General features: G+C 48.1%; 1 pseudogene; it reads right to left on the bottom strand.

Annotated features, from left to right (window-relative positions):
* Positions 1 to 1985: 1985 nt before the first annotated feature.
* LOC147698948 (zinc finger BED domain-containing protein 6-like) lies at positions 1986 to 3191 on the bottom strand (annotated as a pseudogene).
* Between the last annotated feature and the right edge of the window lie 4444 nt (positions 3192 to 7635).

The following is a 7635-nucleotide window of genomic DNA, read 5'->3' as shown; positions in this document are numbered from 1 at the left end:
CTATCTCCCAAGAGGCCTAAGTTAAAATAGTGCCAAAACGCACCCTGAAACTAGGCCCAAAACATCCCTTTTCCACCATGGATTTTCTTCAAACCACTTGCAATCAAAACTAGATATTTCCAACTCTCATCCCAGCTAAGCAAATCCGCTAAGAACCACCTACAACACACTCTAATTGCACCCTAAAAACAGGCTGCGGTTTCCCTTCCTCGACTTAGCCTAAACACACCCTTCCCATCAATCGATTCCGCCCAAATTTCCTGCACAACCACCAATTCTCCCTCTCTACCACTCACAGAAGCCCCGTTCCCCTAGCTTAACTGGAACACCCCAAACACACTTCTCCTTTGGCCCTCAAACCGCCTATTGGATAACATGGCAAATCGCGCCTTGACAAACAATTGCTATTTTCAGCACTTCCACCACTTCGATCCTCTTGAAACTGCCCAGGACACTTGTTCCAGCGATTCCCAAGAATCTCAGCAAGGCAGAACAAAATTGATCCACTGGAAGGTGTTCGACTTTTCACCCAAACACACGCGCCCGCAAAACACCGAAAAAGGCCAAAATTTGGCCAATTCTGGACCAAAAAATGCCAAACCCCCCTAAAACCTTGCCAACATCATTTTGAACGACCCTGCATCGGGCCCTGAGCACTAGATTCTGGGAAACCTACCAAATTCAATCCAAAATCCCTAGTAAACCGCACTGAACCCCCAAAACAGCCCTAAACCCTAAAAAAACACCCAAATTCCCTCAAACCTAGCCCTCAACCTTACACTGAGCTGACCTAAAAAAAAAATTTCCGCCCGCTCACGAATTTGCAAATGTTCTGCAATTTCGCGAGATTCGCGGATTGTAAATTTGCCGGCGAAAATCCGCAAATTTCATGAGCTGAATGGATTTTTGGCCCGTGCTTGTGGCAGGGCCATGCAGACAGTCAAGGCAGGCACCACTGAGTGAAGCAATCTGATGTAGCATACCTAGGTTCTTTGACACAGACAGACAAAGCATATCTAATTGTATGCAGCAAGCCATACAACCCCAATTTTACATGAACTGCTGTCTGGACTCTGCCTGGCATAGCAACACTACACTGCCTCGGGCACTCCATACCACGACTAGACAGACATGTAGTTCTGCTGTAGTAGTTGTTGTAGACTGGTTTACCTGTTTGCCACTCACGAATTGGCCATAGTTCTTCCGTAAACCGACGATGATGATCCATCCATCCCAGTGAGTGGCTGTAAAGAAAAAAGATACATTATTTTACTTTGATCATCAACACTCATCATCAATCATCATGGTATATTAGCAAACAGTGAGTCCAAGGACATTTTGCATATTGGAAAATGCAACGTAGTGGTGCCGCAGTTGAAGTACAATGTGAATTAAACAAGGTAAAAAAAGCAGAGTAGACTTGAGTTACATTTAGTGTGTAAAAGATTAAATAATAACAGAAGACATATGATTCATTTCATGCACAACAAACAAACAACACTTGCTTTCATCATAACCAGACAGCCATTGCTATCCACTGCATGCAATCTTCTCATTATTTATTACCTGTTCCACTTTTTTGTCCGCATCTTCTTCTGAAAGTGAAGGCCCACAGGGCAGCCTCTCCTGTCAATTTCAGAAGTAACTGTAAGCATTCAGCATGTAGTCAGTAATTCCAGTACCACTTGAGGGAACTCGTCTACGAAGACAAAGTTTCTTGATTCTGCGTTATCCAGCCATCTGCCTTGAGGGAAATGGATAGGGGGAGTCTGGAGGAGGAGGATATTATTGAGTTGTGAACTTGTGAACCTCAGGAATGCAGACTGCAGCATCTTCAAATCAATAAGGAAATAAGATAAAGACAGTGCTGCTGATGGACTTGTTGTGATTAGGTGATTAGAGTTTTGTTGTGGTAAAAGTTGCAAAACAAAGAAAGACACACAGGAATAAAAGTGAATAAGGACGGAAAAAAAAGGAAGTCATTTTCAGGCCTCTGTGCCAGAGAAGTAGAGCTCATCCTCAAACTCTGTGAATTGAGACGGGAGTAGGTCAGCTAACAGAGAAGAACTTCCGTCACCTAAGTCGGTGTCCTCTTCTTCCTGCGTGCATTCACGTATTTTGTAATCTGGTGGTAGGAAGTGCTGATTCATCTTGATCATTTTTAACCTCTCCAAATTTTTGGGCGAGAGGCGGGTCCTTTTTGAAGTTACAATGGCACCAGCAGCACTGAAAACACGTTCAGAAGACACGCTTGCGAGTGGGCAAGACAAATAATTTAGAGCCAGGTTGGTGATCAGTCGCCATAGAGGCCTTTTCCCATACCAATACAGCAATGGGTTCTGATTAACAAAGACCTCTGATGGGTCATCCGGATAGGCCGGCACCATCGACTCAAGGTTCTCCAGGGTTGCTCCACTTTGCATACCATCTGTGGCCTTTGCATCACTGGAACGAGCAAACCCTTGATGAGTTAGCCAATCCGCTTCCGACAATATTATGGCTGGGCCTGGTGCAGGTGAGGATGATGATGCGGTTGCTGGTGCCGGTAACGGCTATGAGGGAAAGTGACTCCCTTCGGCCACAGATTCAGAAGTGGACCTTGACTCCGGATGGCCTGCTGATTCAGTAGTACTTCTGCCGGTTCCTTCAATTTTCTGCCGCTCTTTTTCGAACCGAGTGGCTGACAGAGCTAGCCAATGTTTGTACTTTGAAACATCTGCTTCATTAAAAGGAATGAATGCTTTGCTGGCCACAGCCTTTTTGTACTGTGGATTCAGAATAGTGGCACAAATGTAATGTTGTTCTGTATGTATTTTTTTAAGCCTTTTATTGTCAACTAGGCGGCTTAATAACCTCTCTGCCAACTGATATGCGTCTTGCTTTTCAGCATCATCTCTGAACGTTGAAGACACCGTCTTCAGTTGGTGCTCTAGCATGCGCAACAATGGGATAGCTTTGCCCAAAGTTCAGTCCTCCCTGGTGACTTTACGCGTGAAGACCTCAAAAGGACGAAGCATGTCTGTCAGACTTTTAACTAGATTCCATTCTTCCTACTCTAGCCACATGTCTTTCATAGAAGAACCCAGTCCAAAGACATACTGATTGATTACCACCCACTGCTCAGACAGACGCTCAAGCATGTAGAATAGTGAGTTCCAACGTGTTACCACCTCCTGGATGAGTCCTCTGACTGGCAGTCTATGTTCACGTTGCATGTTCCTCAGCTGCTTCTAGGCCTTAAAAGAATGGCTGAAATGTGTGCAGATTCTTCGGCAGGTGGTCAGTAACTTGCTGACTGTCTTTTCTTTTTTCAAGAAATCTTGCACAGCAATGTTAATACTGTGCGCCAAACACGGCACTCTGAAACAGTCACCTTCATGCATGGCCTTAACTATATTACTGCCATTTTTCTTGGATGCCGCCATTGAAAGACCTTACTGTTAAACTCCTCCTAAATGTTTTGTGCAGTATGAGATTTCTCCATGGCAAACATGGCTACTGTTGCATGTTTCCGAGTAGCTAGAAAAACTGTGTCCGGGTCAACACCTGCATGTAACTTGTCTGAAACCCTTGCAAAAGAGACCCAGTGTGCAGTGATGCACATGTAATCAAGGGCTTGGCAACTGGTCCACGTGTCTGTTGTCAGGTGGATAGTGTGAACAGCTCTCTTCTGCAAAGCTGGCCCAATCACCTCCAGCACATCTTGATGTAGTGCTAGAACCGCAACTCTGGCAAAATAGGACCGGCTAGGAACCTTCCATTTAGTAAAGACTGTTGCCTCAAATTCTAGAAAACCCACCCCTTCCACGAAAGAAAAAGGGAGAAGGTCCAGCGCTAGCATTTTAGCCGGCTTTGCGTTATACAGACATGCCGTTGGGTGGTTGCGTTCAAATGGCGCCTCCGACCAAAACATGCTTCTAATGGTGGTTCGGACCGTTTTACGTGATGATGATGATGATGATGCAGACTTCTTCAAACCAGTTATGCTCATTGATGTACACTTTCGCATTGGTGTCTCTCCCCGACTCTTAGTCCGGCTCATACATGTTGCTGGGGTAGAGGGTGTGGGTGCTACCACTGCAGTGCTGCTGCCAGGGGTACTGGGTGTACCAGAAAAAATGTCTGTCGCTTCTTCACTTCCCCTGCATGATCAGCCCCTCGTCATCATCAGATGCAATACGAATTGATACTTTTGGAATTGTTTTTCTTTTGGCTTCCCGGATCTTCCTTAGGTGCGCCTCCCACTGGATAGTGTGGTGTTTTTGGAGATGGTCTCTCTGGCCTCCGGTACCATGGTTGGTACCAAGCTTACCCCGACTAACTACTATTTTACAAAACGATCAAACAACCATGTTTTCCGCCTTTTTGATAACACTAAAGAAGTCCCAAACTGGGGACTGGAGATGTCTGCTGGTGGTGGAGTTGCTACTTTCAGTTTCAATGCCAGATGAAGTGGAGGATGGGTGTGGCTGAATTTGACTCTGTTGTGCACTTACATCACCACTACTTGAGGTAATGGAGGTCGAGCTGGATGGAGGTCCCTGCCGGCCCTTCTGATGAGCAAATATGGAAGCTGTAGGTCGTGTTGGTGTAGTAGTTAACTGCATTGGTGGTGGTGTCTGTCTGCTGCATGCCTGCTGGGGCTGGAGTGACAACTGTGATGACTGGGTCATCGTCAGATTGTTCAACAACAGCAGAATAATACACCACTTCTTGTTCGTCGTCATCATCACCCATAATTGAAAGCCTTGCGGGAACCTTCATTTTAGGCTTGGCTACCTTTGTCGGCTCATGGCGTGCCTCCCTCCCAGACTGCATTGCTGGGTTCCAATCAACATCAAGATCATCAGAAGGAAGGTGGCTTGAAGAAGAACTTGTAGTAGCCCTCCTTGACCTTTTTCTTGCTGGGGATCTGGAGGACAATGGATCATCATCAGGAGGAGTGGCTTCCTCGGATGATACCTCCGCTTGGATCTCGATTTCCTGCTGTGCCCCTACTTCTGGAGGAACTAGCATTGTGGGCAGTTGTGCCGCTCCATGCGCCTCTAGTTGTGCCTCTCCATGCGCCACTCCATGCGCCTCTCCTTTCGCCTCTCCTTGCGCCTCTCATTGCGCCTCTCCTTGTGCCTCTCCTTGCGCCTCTCCTTGCGCCTCTACTTGCGCCTCTCCTTGCGCCTCTACTTGCGCCTCTCCTTGCGCCTCTCCTTGCGCCTCTACTTGCGCCTCTCCTTGCGCCTCAACTTGCACCTCTTCTTGCACCTCTACTTGCGCCTCCACTTGCACCTCTACTTGCGCCTCTCCTTGCGCATGTACTTGCGCTTGTACTAGTTGCACCTGTGGTTGTCGTTGCACCTGTGGTTGTTGAACACTCGTCAGATGAGTTACACCCTGCATTGATTGGATGTTACTTTCTTGCGATGAGCCAACATTACTGGTCGATGTTGATTGAGCAATTAAAGTGGCTGCCGCTGCAGCACTCAAGGGCTTGGACCTAACTCGGTGTGGTGGCACTGAGCCCAATGAAGCAGAGGTGCTGCTCCCAACTTGGTCCCCGGCGAACACCGCTGCTGCTGCAGGCGTAGTTTTTTCTTTCAAAAAAGGTGTCTGTGGGCACACCAGTCTCCTTGGTAGGTGGTGCCAATTGCTTCTTCTACTGCTTCTTACTGGCAGTGGCACTGGCAACTTTTTTCGTAGAGGGACTACGGCCACCTTTCCTTGGGCCCATCTTCAGATGTCAGAACAGCAGGCCGCAGTTGCACGAGTAGCAGAGTTGTCTGTGGCGACACGTGACGTCACGTGACGTTGTGCTGCACACACTGCTGCAGGACTTCTTCCTGCAACTGATGATGAACGATGACTGATGTTATTCTCGTGTGCACCTAAAAGCAAAGGAAGACAGACAAACATAAGTTAAATAAATGTTGCATATGTCGTGCTTCAATTAATATTTGCAACTAGGCATTGCATTTATTATTATTACAACAACACACCCAAAAACGGAAAGACACAAAATAAAAATTACAATTCTAATCCAAAATGGATGTTTAAATTAATAGAAGAGAGACCACACAGAGAGAGTTGGTCCGTGCACCACTGAGTACCCCTGGGCATAATGGATGAAAGGCAAGCAAGGCAAACTGGGTGCCGGCCTGAGCACACTGCCTGGCTTCAAAATGGCCCCTTGACCCCCAGCCACATGGCCAGGCCCTGCCTGGACCAGGCCTCAAAATGGCCCCCACCCACATGGCCAGGCCCCAACACCACCCCAAAAAGTCGAAAAACACAACAAAATCACCACAATCCAATGCCATCCATGCCCTCAATGATGTTTAAATTCAAGACACCCCACTGAAAGACTTGGTCCATGCTCCACTGAGTACCCCTGGGCATAATGGATGACAGCAAGGCAAACTGGGTGAAGGCCTGAGCACACTGCCTGGCTTCAAAATGGTCCCTTGACCCCCAGCACATGGCCAGGCCCTGCCTGGACCAGGCCTCAAAATGGCCCCCACCCCATGGCCATGCCCCAAGAACACCCCCAAAAGTCGACAAACAGACAAAAATCACCACAATCCAATGCCATCCATGCCCTCAATGATGTTTAAATTCAAGACACCCCACAGAAAGACTTAGTCCATCCACCACTGAGTACCTCTGGGCATTAAGGATGAAAGCAAGGCAAACTGCATGCAGGCCTGAGCACACTGCCTGACTTCAAAATGGCCCCTTGACCCCCAGCCACATGGCCAGGCCCTGCCTGTACCAGGTCTCAAAATGGCCCCCACCCACATGGCCAGGCCCCAAGAACACCCAAAAAAGTCGAAAAACACACAAAAATCACCACAATCCAATGCCATCCATGCCCTCAATGATGTTTAAATTTAAGACACCCCACAGAAAGACTTGGTCCATGCTCCACTGAGTACCTCTGGGAATTAAGGATGAAAGCAAGGCAAACTGCGTGCGGGCCTGAGCACACTGCCTGGCTTCAAAATGGCCCCTTGACCCCTAGCCACATGGCCAGGCCCTGCCTGGACCAGGCCTCAAAATGCCCCCCACCCACATGGCCAGGCCCCAAGAACACCCCAAAAAGTCAAAAAACACACAAAAATCACCACAATCCAATGCCATCCATGCCCTCAATGATGTTTACATTCAAGACACTCCACAGAAAGACTTGGTCCATGCTCCACTGAGTACCCCTGGGCATTAAGGATGAAAGCAAGGCAAACTGCGTGCAGGCCTGAGCACACTGCCTGGCTTCAAAATGGCCCCTTGACCCCCAGCCACATGGCCAGACCCTGCCTGGACCAGGCCTCAAAATGGCCCCCACCCACATGGCTAGTCCCCAAGAACACCCCAAAAAGTCGAAAAACACACCAAAATCACCACAATCCAATGCCATCGTGTTAGACCTGGCACCTTGGCGTGAGTCTCCCTTCCACTTTTTGCTGATGTGCCTCAGATGTTTTGCTGGTGTTCGAGGCTCAGGGCACTGCGCCACGGCTGATCCGTGCCGCAGTGCAAGTGCTCCCAATGTAAAGTGTATGTGTAATTGATTTCCACGATTGGATTATTTGGTTTACTGTCAGTCCCCAGTAAAGTGCACGAGGCGTGCCGGGGCTTGTAGATACA

This window comes from Lissotriton vulgaris, chromosome 8, assembly GCF_964263255.1.
Source record: "Lissotriton vulgaris chromosome 8, aLisVul1.2, whole genome shotgun sequence".
NCBI classification, from domain to species: domain Eukaryota; kingdom Metazoa; phylum Chordata; class Amphibia; order Caudata; family Salamandridae; genus Lissotriton; species Lissotriton vulgaris.
This window is presented reverse-complemented; position numbering and strand designations above follow the sequence as displayed.